We start from the raw sequence: 13747 nt of genomic DNA on the forward strand, positions 1-13747 counted from the left end.
CTTTTTGCTGAAGTATGGTGGGGAGGGTCTGGTAGATGCCTTGTTGCTGTTTGTACATGGGGGGAGTAGGGGTGGCTTTAGGGTTCTAACATATTTACTGTCACTCATTCTCTGAGGCACTCTTCTGCTTTTGTGGACGTCTGCAAAGAGCAAGAGTTTCAGGTTGTATATTGCATACTTCTCTGGTGTTAAATAGAACTATTGAACTATTAAACGTCTTCCTGCAGGAAGTCACGTAAGTGCTTCAAAAAGCAAGATCCAGAGCTGTATACTTGGGCAAATGAATCAGTTTTGGATCAGTTTAATGGTTTTTTGATCACAAAATGATGATGTTGACCTTGGTCTGTGTTTAATGAGCTGAGGCATAGCCTAAGTTTGGATAACCCCTTACTTTTGGTTTCCACAGATAACAACGGGTAGAAACTGTTTGTGGTGATATTTAGGCAAAGAATTATTAGCTGGATAAATGATTGTGGCACTAAAAATGCACACAGACTTTGAACAATATAACGGGGTCCTATCTGTCAATTTTCAGGACAGGAATCAGAATTTTGCAAGAACTAACTGTACTTAATAAGACTGGTTTGGGCTCGATTCAGGGAACTCACAGCCATCCACAGAAATTTATCTTGTTATTGCACAGTATCAGTACTTTCAGCTTGCACTGATTGTTTATTTTTATTTCATGAGTGGCACTGAATGATTCTTCTTTCCAGTTTCCTCTTCCTCCACCCACCTCCTCTTCAACCCACTGATGTCACCTCTATCGCTATAGGATATAAACATGTGCCTCTAGCTCCTGATACCTTTGCCAACGAATCAGACCTGATAATAGGACAACGTGATCCAATCTCAGCTTACTTTTTTACTTTCAATATTTTTCCCTTCAATGTTAATCTAATTCATTCTTACGATTGATTTGGCTTCAATGGTAATGCAATCCAAATGCTTAAAACGTTTTGACTGAGAAGTTGCACCTCCCCCTCTTTCTGATTTCAGTATTAAATTTAACTGCATATCCATGTGCTGTCAGTTCACCGGCAAGGAGAAGCAACCTCTCATTATTCTTTTGAATGCTTTTACGAGATTTTCTTTAACCTCCTCTGCTTTCAAAAACATAATGGCTGTTTCCTTCATCACAAACCGCAAACTTTCATTTCAGTAAAAATAAATTTTTTACCTCTAATGTGGCCACAATATTCTATCCGCAATACAGCTTGCAAACCAGTGCCCACCGCTACAATGTAGAATCCCAACTCATACTTTCTGCTCTACCTTAAAAGCCAAGCACACTTTATGTCTTTTTCATGACTCCATCTACCCACGTTGCCATTTTCAAGGCACTATGGACATACTCCAAGGTCTCTGATCATCACCATTTCTTTGGGCCCTTTCAGATATATATCCTACTGTTATTTTACTTCCCAAACTTCATCATATCTTATTTGCTGAGATTAAATTCCATCTGTCAATGCTCTGACCATCTCTCTATCCAATATACATCCTGCTGCAGAATTAGACAGTCTTCTTAGCTAACCAGAGCAACACCAGCTTTCATGTTATCCACAAACTTATTGACCACACCTCCCACAATCACATCCAAGAGGTTAATATTAGTCATAAACAACAATATTCCCAGTACTGATCCCTGCAGTACAACATTGGTCACAGACTTCCAATAAAAAACATCTCTCTAAAGGAAGGCCTCAAATCCTTGGCCTTGACGGTCAGAGCTAAGACACTTGCCAATATTCAAATTAATAAATACTTAAGCTAATAAAAATAAAACACCCTCAGGTGCTATATTTTCATAAATTGGATTACTGAGTATGCAGATGATACTAAGATACATGGCGTTGTGGATAACAAAGTAGGTTTTCAAAGCTTGCAGAGGGATTTAGGTCAGTTAGAAGAATGGGCTGAAAGATGGCAGATGGAGTTTAATGCTGATAAGTGTGAGGTGCTACATTTTGGTAGGAGTAATCAAAATAGGACATAGATGGTAAATAGTAGGGCATTGAGGAATGCAATAGAACAGAGTGATCTAGGAATAATGGTGCATAGTTCCGTGAAGGTGGAATCTCATGTGGATAGGGTGGTGAAGAAAGCTTTTGGTATGCTGGCTTTTATAAATCAGAGCATTGAGTTCCAGAGTTGGGATGCAATGTTAAAATTGTACAAGGCATTGGTGAGGCCAAATCTGGAGTATTATGTACAGTTCTGGTCACAATTGTAGGAAAGATGTCAACAAAATAGAGAGAGTACAGAGGAGATTTACTAGAATGTCACCTGGGTTTCAGCACCTAAGTTACAGAGAAAGGTTGAACAAGTTAGGTCTTTATTCTTTGAAGTGTAGAAGGTTGAGGGGGGGACTTGATAGAGGTATTTAAAATTATGAGGGGGATAGATAGAGTTGACGTGGATAGGCTTTTTCTATTGAGAGTAGGGGGGAAGATTCAAACACGAGGACATGAGGGGCAAAAGATTAGGGGTAACACGAGGGGGAACTTCTTTACTCAGAGTGTGGTAGTTGTGTGGAACGAGCTTCCAGTAGAAGCGGTAGAGGCAGGTTTGATATTGTCATTTTTTAAAAAATTGGATAGGTTTATGAACAGGAAAGGAATGGAGAGTTATGGGCTGAGTGCAGGTAGGTGGGACTAGGTGAGAGTAAGCATTCAGCACGGACTAGAAGGGCTGAGATGGCCTGTTTCCATGCTGTAATTCTTATGTGGTTAAAAATGAAACATTTAAAAACACTTGAAAATGCTTTAAAATAATTAAATAAAGGAAAGGTGTCAATGAATTTAAATTACCATTCTTCCTTAAAGCCTTTCTTCCCCATTAGGTAAACATAATTGTTGGGCAGGTCTAAGCCAGCACAGGTTCAGCAGGCAAATCTCCACTGAGGAATTCAGTGTAGGTTACAGCTAGGGATCACCAACAATCAGTTCAGTGCCCCAGAATCTCATCTGACTTCACACATCTGGAGGCAGCATAAAAATGACTGTTCTGAATAAATGGATTGCACCTGACATTAATACCAAATACAAAAAGTCTTTCACTAACATTATCAATAGATAATACCACAAGGTTTTTACAACAGAGTGCAGCTTTTACAATATTGTTTTGAGAGCATTCCTTCCACCAGCATATAAAATCCTGTGCTCAGTTTCAGTTATTTCCTGCTAGAAAATGGGCTTACAACGCCCTGAGGAATGTTATTGATCCACATGCTTGGCACATTTTACCTTTGGCTTGTCTCTACACTTACCTTCAAAGTAGTGCCAGCTGTGGCTCAGCTCTAAGGTGCAAGATTGTGAAGTTAAATCTCACTTCAGGGTTCATAGACATCGCCTTCTAAAGGGGTGCAGAATAAATAGAAGAGCCATCTCAGATAAGACTCTGAGCTGAGGCCTTACCCACTGAATGACCCTTTGGACCATTTTCAAGGCAGAGCAAGAGAATGACTCTTAGTGGGTCCAAAGTTTACCTTGCAGCCACCATTGATAAAATTCATGTTTGGGCAGTATCGCACTCCCATTTGTGGAACCTTGCTGTGCACAAAGCTGCCGCCAAAATCATGAAAAATGTATTGCATTCAGTCTACTGAGAGTAGAAAAAAACCCTGGTTGAAATATAGCAAATCTAACTGATGGTGGTTGCTTTTAAGCACAATTAACATAATTTGATATTTACTGTTCAATAACAGCCTTGCAATGGCAACAATGGGATTAACAGACTGCTGCATAATTGAACTCTGTATTAAAATGGTTCTCATTGTGATCTGTTCATGTAAACAGGCATCAAATCATTTCAGGTAAAGCAAAATATAATTAACACATAAATTTCATTGGTTAAGGAGAATGCTCTTTGGGAAATTCAATTAGTTCAAAGATAGCTATTAATCTTTTCCCCAGCTGCATGTACAAACAGAGCATTTAGGAGACCCTGCTCTGTGAAGGATGCTATATAAAGTCTTCCTTTTTGGAAAAACTTCAAGGTTAAGAACTGAGAAATGGGTATTAAAGCTAAGACAGGAGAAGGATTGGTCCGCCAGGAAGGCATTGACATCTGGACTGTCACCAGATACTGCTTGAATAACCCTGTCAATATCACTATTGATATTCAGTTCAAGGCTCCAGAATTTTCAAAGATATTCCTTTCATTCCAGCTGCATACAAATCAGCTTGCTCTGGGTTTAGACCATCTGATCATTGCTATTTCTGACAAGAGAGGTGTGAGCTTTCTCAACATTGGCCCATTTGCTTTGATTATAATGGGCTACTACCCTCTTATTTTTAAGCTTTTTTTTCCTGCCAAGATCTTTGACAATGGGATCAATCTTGCATTAAAAATAAGAGTCAATAACTTAATGCACATGTTTAAAATGCTGCTCTAAAGTTGGATCCAAAATTGGCTCAGTAGTAGGAAAGAAAGGGTAATGCTCTTGGTTCATTTAACATCTGGGTGGTTGTCTGTCATGAGGAACCATAGGGATAACTGACAGGTCCCTTGCTTCTTGTGATGCACCTCAATAGCTTAGGGCTGACCACCGAAACCCTGATTAAGAAGCTTCCAGTGCATACAAAATTAGAAAAAAACTTAGGGATTGTGTAGTAGTAAGGAGGTTGGATTACAGAAAAAAATGACACCAGAAGCTTAAACTGCCACAGAAAGAGGCTGTTCAGCTCATTGAATCTAAGCTGACCCCCGCCAATCCCATGTAGTCCTGCAATGTATTCTTCTGAACACCGGCCTATCAACAGCCCATTGATTATTTTTTGGCGTTAACTGACACTAAGGGGTGATTTACTTTAATCAATTAAACTGCCACATGTCTTTGGGATGTGAGAGGTGGGGAAGGGGGGAAAGCAACCAGAGCACCTGAAGAAAACCCAAGTGGTCATTGAGAGAAAATGCAAACTCATCACTGACAGCACTCAAGGTCAAGGACAAACTCGATGTCACCAGAGCCATGGGTAACTGCGCTAACTGCTATGCCATTGTGCAGACTTCCTAACAAGTGTGAGTCAAAAAAGACAGGCAGTTTAAGAAAATACATGTAAATGTAGGAAAATACATGTAGGAACGTGTCTCACATCAAAGACAAGAAGTTCCTTGGAGTGCATTTACGCAGAACCACCGAGATTGTAGGACTGGAAAGTGGTCGTGAAATACGACAAGAGGGATTGTTCAATTTGGACTATATCAGGAAGGAGGTTTTCATTAAATTATATAACATTGCAGGAGTATGGTGAACATTTCTGCTCATTGCAGTACAGGAAGGAGGTGATAACACTGGACAGCATACAGATGTTTGAGGATGTTGCCAAAGCTGGAAACTTGTAAATGAGAGAAAACATTGGCTATGAGGAATAGCAGATAGATGAGGATTTCAGCAATGTCCATATCCTGAATTAATATTTCACTGAAAGGTCATAGCTTGGACAACACTTGCTTGATCAAACTCCTAATTCCACATGGAAACAAACGTAAAATTACATCTCATGAATCTTAGCCCCCAGTCATGAACTCAACACACCCCTATACCAAGAAAGGCACTTGATAAATGGACATTTTCATTGTTGAAGCAGATGAAGCCCGTTACCTGAAGGGTCTCAGAGCCAGCTAAATGACAAAGAGGCAAAACAAGCCTCTGGGCCAAATTAAAGGCTGAGCCTATTCTTGCCATGACCAACCTGGTCTCACCTATCAGCATGTACTACTTCCCCTCACCCCAGCTTCTTATTCTGACTTCTTCTCCCTTCCTTTCCAGTTCTGATGAAGGGCCTTAGCCTGAAACATCAACTGTTTACTCCTGTCCATGAATGCTGTTGAGTTCCTCCACCATTTTGTATGTGTTACTCCTGACAAATGTGCAGGACCTGAACCTCAATATACATTTCAGAGTATTTAAGTGTTGCCAATCTTCATTCTTGCCATGCTGTATCAATATGGCACTGGACAAGTTTCTCAAAGGAAATGTACAGTTCTTTCTTCCCACCGCATTGAGAGATAATTAGGCTGCTTTAGTTCCCCAGAAATAACATGGTTCCAGATGAAATGGTAAAGTTCAGAACGATGGGAGCCACTGAGCACCTTTGTAATGTCAAAGGGTCACCAAAGCTCTCAATACGTTTACAGATTCCAGGTTCATTTACTCATCACATGTACTATACATCGAACCATACAGTGATATGCATCATTTGCATTAGCAACCTAAGGATGTGCTGGGGGCAAACCACAAGTGTCGTCATACATTCCAGCATCAATATAGCATGCCTACAATGTTCAGCACAACAACACAAACAGAAGCACAATAACAGCAAAACAAGACCCTTACCTCCCTCCCAACCACCCACCCACCCACCCACACACACAGACAAGTCTTCTAACCACAGGACAGGCCACCTCCAGCCTCCAGCCTCCAATGGACTTGGATTCACAGACAGTGGACCTTTGACTTCCCCAGAGGTTTCACAGGGGTTTGCACACTATGCAGAGATAATGGTGAACTATCGCACGTACTACCTCGGGATTGGGTGGTAGTGGGGGCAGGTAAGTCTGCTCCTTCTGACTGATTTTTAACGCTGCCCCTGAAAACGGGAAGATCTCTATCTTTACTTTTGAATTGACTGTGTTGGGGATGTGCTGCTGTCAGCACATCTTTCCTTTTAGAGTATGTATTTTTCATTCGATTTCAGTGTTAACTAGGCTGAGGCACCAAGGCTTTAAGTTCCTTCACATGTTGCACACTCTCACTTTGAAAATGCTGCTGCTGCTGCTCATCATGTTGAACTTAATCGGGCAGGGCACCGATCATCTTAAAGCTTTCTCAGTCACGTCTGAATGGAGCTTTACAACACAGTGTTATTGAGAACAGATTCTGTCTCATTTTTGAAGAGTGTTAGGGGACTGCGCATGGGTGTGGGTGAGAGGGATGAATAGAGCTTGTTTTGCTTTATGTGTTGTTCTGAGCATTGCAGACATGCTATGTTGGCGCTGGAATGTGTGACGACACTTACGGGCTGCCCCCAGCACACTCTTGGGTGTAATGATTGTTACTGCAAATAACACTGTATGTTTCGGTGTGCATGTGACAAATAAACTTGAATCTTGAATCTTATACAGAGCTGGAGCTATACTTTCTCTCTTAAGCTTGCTTCATTGTGAGTGTCTCATAGTATTTGTGGGCTTCAATGGTTCTAGCTGAATTCTATCTCTCTCTTTCTCTTCTTCCTCCCTCCCTACCCTTCTCAAGCTCAATAGGTGCGCCCTCTAAAGCCAGTGACAGGAGCTGGGCTCTCACGGTGCCGTGCTGATGCAGAGAGTGGTACTCCACAAATGACGGCTCTGCTGACTATTGTTGGGCTCTTCCAAAGCAGATTAGACAGCAGAACCACGTCCTGTCAATCACATTTTATGTGGTAGCAAGGCCCGTGTTGTGTCATGCTGCCTAGTGCATTGGTTCTGCCTTGGACCCATGAACTGTCTGCATTTGGCCTCTATCCAGCAGAAGCCATCCTTTGTATTGCCCGTGTGAACCAAGTTCAGATGGAGAACCTGGATCACACTGGCAAAGTGAAGGAATTCCGACTATTGGCATCAACCTTCACTATTGGTCAAAGACCAGCTAAACAATGGGAATGCATTATGCTGTTAGTTGTGGTACATCTAAGAGTTCATATTTGAAAGCCTGTAGTTCTTACAAGGGTTCAAGCTTTCTTATTTGCTGCTCTGGCAAAGGAGTATGGAGCGCATTCATGTCCCGTTTGAAAAGAGGGTGTCAGTCCTTCGTGCAATGACGAAGAGAGTGGAGGGTGTGTGGAACATGCTGCAAGGGGTGGTGGTAGAAGCGGATATGTTAGGGACATTTAAGAAACTCTTAGATAGAAAGACAAGGGCTGTACAGATGAGAAGGGTAAAGTTAAAAGGTTGGCACAACATTGAAGGCCAAAAGGCCTGTACTGTGCTGTTATGTGCTATATATGTTCACATTGTAGCAAACAGCTAGTTCAAAAGCATTCAACTGTTAACCTGGAAGCAGTGTGATTATCTCTTTAATTATTTTTCATGGGGTGTGGGATGGCCATTTTACTGCTGTGATTAGGTGGTTAGCTATACGATGGGAAGATAGTGTACTTGTTTAACGGATGGATGTGAAGGTGCCATGATTGTCTCAGTAATGGATATTGATTGATGCCAACAGTTTGCTTTCTCCTTGCTAGGCAATGCCCCAACATGTGCTGCCTCCCTCAATAATATTACTAGACATGTACCAAAAATGTGTACATAAGGATCAGGTATCATCTTTGCTTAAATTCAGCACCTATATCATGCATAGGTCACACTTGCACCAGCCTGGATAACTTCACTTGCCTCAACACTGAATTAATTTTTCAACCTATGAACTCACTTTCAAGGACTCTCCAACTCATGTACTCAGTATTATTTATTATTCTTGTTATTATTATTTGTTTTTCTGTATGCACAGTTTGTGTTCTTTTGCACGATGGTTGCTTGTCAGTCTTCATGCATAGTTTTTCATTGATTCTATTGTACATGGAAACATAGAAAACATACAGCACAATACAGGCCCTTCAGCCCACAAAGCTGTCCCTACCTTAGAACTACCTAGGCTTTACCCATAGCCCTCTATTTTTCTAAGCTCCATGTAGCCATCCAGGAGTCTCTTGAAAGACCCTATCATTTCCGCCCCCAGCACCGTTGCCGGCAGGCCATTCCATGCACTCACCACTCTCTGCGTAAAAAACTTACCCCTGACATCTCCTCTGTACCTACTTCCAAGCACCTTAAAACTATGTCCTCTTGTGCTAGCCATTTCAGCCCTGGGGAAAAGCCACTGACTATCCACACGATCAATGCCTCTCATTATCTTGTATGCCTCTATCAGGTCACCTCTCATCCTCCATCGCTCCAAGGAGAAAAGGCTGATTTCACTCAACCTATTCTCATAAGGCATGCTCCCGAATCCAGTCAACATCCTTGTAAATCTCCTCTGCACCCTTTCTATGGCTTCCACATCCTTCTTGTAGTGTGGTGACCAGAACTGAGCACAGTACTCCAAGTGGGGTCTGTGCCAGGTCCTATATAGCTGCAACATTACTTCTCGACTCTTAAACTCAATCCCACGACTGACGAAGGCCAATACATTGTATGCCTTCTTAACCACAGAGTCAACCTGCGTAGCAGCTTTGAGTGTCCTATGGACTCGGACCCCAAGGTCCCTCTGATCCTCCACACTGCCAAGAGTCTTGCAATTAATGCTATATTCTGCCATCATAGTTGACCTACCAAAATGAAGCACCTCACACTTATCTGGGTTGAACTCCATCTGCCACTTCTCAGCCCAGTTTTGCATCCTATCAATGTTGCGTTGTAACCTCTGACAGCCCTCCACACTAACCACAACACCCCCAACCTTTGCGTCATCAGCAAATTTACTAACCCATCCCTCCACTTCTTCGTCCAGGTCATTTATAAAAATCACTACCCCTACTCCCAGAACAGATCCCTGAGGCATGCCACTGGCCTCCATGCAGAACATAACCCATTTACAACCACTCTTCATCTTTGTGAGCAAGCCAGTTCTGGATCCACAAAGCAAGGTCCCCTTGGATCCCATGCCTCTTTACTTTCTCAATAAGCCTTGCATGGTGTACCTTATCAAATGCCTTGCTGAAATCCATAAACACTACAGCTACGGTTCAGCCTTCATTATAGCTACTGGGAATGCCTGCAAAAAATGAATTTCAGGGTAGTATATAGTTACATGTATGGTACTGTGCAAAAGTTATAGCTAGGGTGCCTAAGACTGTTACAAGTACTGTAGTAATTTTATGTATTGCACTGTACTGCTGCTACAGAAAAAACAAATCTCATGAGTTATGTGAGTGATGATAAACCTGATTCTGATGTGGGTCTCTATTTTGGACTGTGAGTTAGAAGGGGGCAGGGAGAGGGGAAGGGAGAAGGGAGGGATCAGGAAGCACTGGAGAGAGATTCTATAATGATCAATAATCCAAATGTTTGGAACCAAGTGACCTTGCCTGGTGATTTAGGGTTGGGTATGTTGCATCCGCATCACCCTCCGCCCCTGGCATTCCTTCTGTGACACCTGTCCCAAACCCCTCCCACAGCACTCTACCCTCGCCATTCCCAACATCCTTTGTGCCCGCCAGATTTACAAACTTGCCCTCTGCTCCACATTGACAAATACAGCACAGTGCAAAAGTCTTAAGCATCCTAGCTAAACGTCTGTGTGTGTGTGTGTGTATCTAAGCCTTTTGCGCAGTACTGTACAGTAATGTACTTTGATAATAAATTTACTTAGAACTTTGAACTTTGAACATTTTGCAAGCTGACTTTTAAAATTATTTTTATGTTTTGAGTTATTTAAGGCTTTAGAGACATCAAACCATCAGCAAGCCGATTCATGGTCTCGTGTGTATTCTAATGATCTAGCTCTATTCTATCCTTTCTTTTGGTTTGGATGTAGGGAACGCTCACGGTAATGTTTATTTTACAATAGTAGTCTTCTTCTGAAGAGCCTCGGGCCCTTCCACTGCACAGCTTGATCCAAGTAGCAATGCAGAAGTTATAGGAAAAACAGTTGCTCAGTAAGGTGTTTCATTTTCAAGTGCATATCTTATTAGGAGTTCTTGGCAATGGTGTGACAGCATGCCATGTGGGATAATAATTCCTTTTACCATAACTACTTAATAATCACTCTTTATTTTCATATTACAAGCTTCTGAAAGGTAATGAATGGCTGTCAATGAAACACGTAGCTGATGAGAAGAGCTGTCAAAGCAGCTGATAATAAGTGCTAGCTAATGTAGAAGCAATTGCACTTGGAACCTGACTAACCAAATCAACAAAATGTTCTAACCAAAAGCAATATTACTTGAGCCTCGCATTTCAAGAACCCAAAACTGTTCATGAAAATTTATGCAGAGTATGTGTTTCAAGCACCTTCTACCAATCTTCTAGGTGTGAATTATTTCATTACTGAGTCATTTGAAATGACTAAATTATATAATAATCACAATGTTGTAACAAACACTTAATTTTGTGTTTCCTGTGCATAATGAAAGTGTGAATTGTGTTGAATTTCCTTTTTTTCCAAATGTGTTTTATTTCCTTTGAAGTATGTTCCCACATCATCAGGGTCTCATCAGAGCACTCTGCCTAAAGGGCAAGGCAAAGCCTGAAGCCATATTATTTGTCTTTCAATTCTGGCTCTCAATCCATGGGAACTGTGGATTCGTGCATTCCTGATACCGCTAGCTACTCTTCTCCCTCGATACACACATCATCCAGTCCCATAAAATTTTTGATGACTTCAGTCTATATTTTTGGAACATATTCATTGGGCCACATGATATTGATTCAAGAAGGTCATACGGACCTGTGACGCACAGTGAGTGGTCCCATGCTTGTCTTTAGCTGGTCTAATTCCAAAGGTTTTACCTTGATGGTCCAGAGAGTCCTAGACTCCAGCAGAAACCTGAGAACAGTACACTGCAAAAACCCAGCCTCCACTAACCACATCACCACTGAAAATTTTGAGAGGAGGTAAAGCATCACCGTCAGGGTTGCTGGCTGTGAAAACCATGAGGAATCATTAAAGGTCTTTGACATTCAGACACATTAAAGATTAAGTAAATAATGTAAACATTTTTAACATTCATTATTAAACAAAAACTTTACTCCAAACATAAATAGTTGCATAAATAAACAAGGAGCTTACTACTGTTTGTGTGGAGTTTGCATGCTGTCCCTGTGATTGCACAGATTTCCTGTGGGGGTTCCAATTTCTGGCCACATCCTAAAGAGGTGGGTTATTGAGCACGTAAATTGCAACTAGTGTGTAGATGAGTGATAATATCTAGAGAGAGCTGAAGAGAACAAGGGGAGAATAAAAACTGGTGTTAATGGTAGGTTAATGGTCAGTACAGTCTGTGGGCTGAAGGGCTTGTTTTTGTATTGTATCTGCCTACAGCTCTTTGCTTACCATCCACAGCCCTACATAGAGTACCTCAGTGAAATTAATGGAACTCCATTTGCGATTCCAATTACTGAGCCAGAGAGGTTCAACAAACTATTTATGATCAGAGTGTTATCCAAAGTGAGGGGTATATTTCTTTTGATACATTGACATGCAATGCTTCTAGCAATGGAAACAAATCCTGTGTGTTGTGTATTTAATATTTCAATAGTAGTTGAGTAATCTTGTATATATACTGTTGGATCAAACTTTCTTTTTTATTTAAAGACTTAATTATGGGTTATATGTAAAGATATATTAATTGCCTAACGTCATCACATTACCACATGATACAAACACACCTAGCTTAAGGTAAAGATGAAGTTACACCCACATTCCAAACCCTGTGTCTTCTTTTGAATTAGTTTAATGTTTTGAGGTTACAAAGCAAAACATTGGCGACGAGGAATTTTTATAATGAACCCGAGACAGCTACCGACATGTTAAACACAGCGAGACATTTGAAATAAAATTTAATTATACAGGAGCATCAGTGAGCAAAAAAGGCACCTGAGCATGTAGAGAGATGGCTGAGTTTAAAACAGAAGCAGCCAATACATGTTCTTTGGAAGAGAAGACGCGGTCGAATTTTTTTTAAGTCAGTAAATGGAAAAGTTCAGGGTTCATAAACTGTGAGTACCGTGTGATACCAATCATTTTTAAAAGTCAGAAATGACTGGATACATTGGAAAGATTGACAAGTTCGATTACACAATGGGTAATTGGCTCATGTATACTGAGCTATTGGAACAGTATTTTGAAGCAACGAAACAGCCAGTGAGAAGTAAGTGGCATTTTTAATGAGTGCAATAGGTTTAAAGTCATACAGCTTGCTTCAAAGCTTGACAGCCCCAATCAAGCCATCAGGAATGAGCTTTGCTACAATTGTAAAAGTGATGCAGGAACACTCAGAATCAAAGCCATATTTGATGCAGAACACTTTAGGTTTCATAAGTGGAATCAAAAGGAAAGGGAGTCCATTTCAGCATATGTGTCTGATTTGAAGATATTATCTGTGCATTGTCAGTTTGGTAATGGACTTAATGATACAATAGAAGATTGTTTAGTTTGGGGAATCTTAAAAAATAAGCATTCAAAAATGCCTCCTAACTGAACCACAGTTTACATTGAAATGAGCAGTTGAAATCACTGTTTCAATGGAAACTGCAGACAGAGATGCAATTGAGTTCCAGTCGGGAATGAAAATGAGCGTGAACAAAATTACATTGTCTAAGCGAATCCTGCCTGGCTGAATAAATTGTGTTACCATTGTGGCAGGGGCTCACATGCACCAAACAGTCTCAGATTTAAAGGTGAAACTTGCAACAAAGTAAGACACATACAAATAGCTTGTTGGGCAGACCGAAGTAAGTGGGCTCCACAAGAAGAGAAAATACTAAAAACTCAGGTTTGCAGTTTGAAAAAGAGCACTGATCTGAATGCTGTTGATGAAAAATCTGATAATGATGAAAGTGACACAGAACCGAATAGCTTTGAGATTTACAGTCTGAAAATGAACAATAGACAAACAATATGGCTTACACCAGAAGTGTACGTCAAATTAATTAAGATGGAATTAGACATTGGTTCAGCTGCTTCAGGTGATTCAAAATGAGTTTGAATGGCAATTCAAAGATATGAAAATGAAGCCTGCAGATAATCCAACTAAGAACTTAT

General features: G+C 40.8%; 1 long non-coding RNA gene across 1 annotated transcript in view; it reads right to left on the reverse strand.

Annotated features, from left to right (window-relative positions):
* LOC132392270 (uncharacterized) overlaps positions 1-12668 on the reverse strand; it is a 36386-nt gene extending 23718 nt beyond the window's left edge. Inside the window, exon 1 of the long non-coding RNA XR_009511474.1 lies at positions 11774-12668. This is a non-coding gene — a long non-coding RNA (uncharacterized LOC132392270). The remainder of the gene's footprint in view (positions 1-11773) is intronic.
* Positions 12669-13747: the final 1079 nt, after the last annotated feature.

This window comes from Hypanus sabinus, chromosome 4 (assembly GCF_030144855.1).
Source record: "Hypanus sabinus isolate sHypSab1 chromosome 4, sHypSab1.hap1, whole genome shotgun sequence".
NCBI lineage: Eukaryota > Metazoa > Chordata > Chondrichthyes > Myliobatiformes > Dasyatidae > Hypanus > Hypanus sabinus.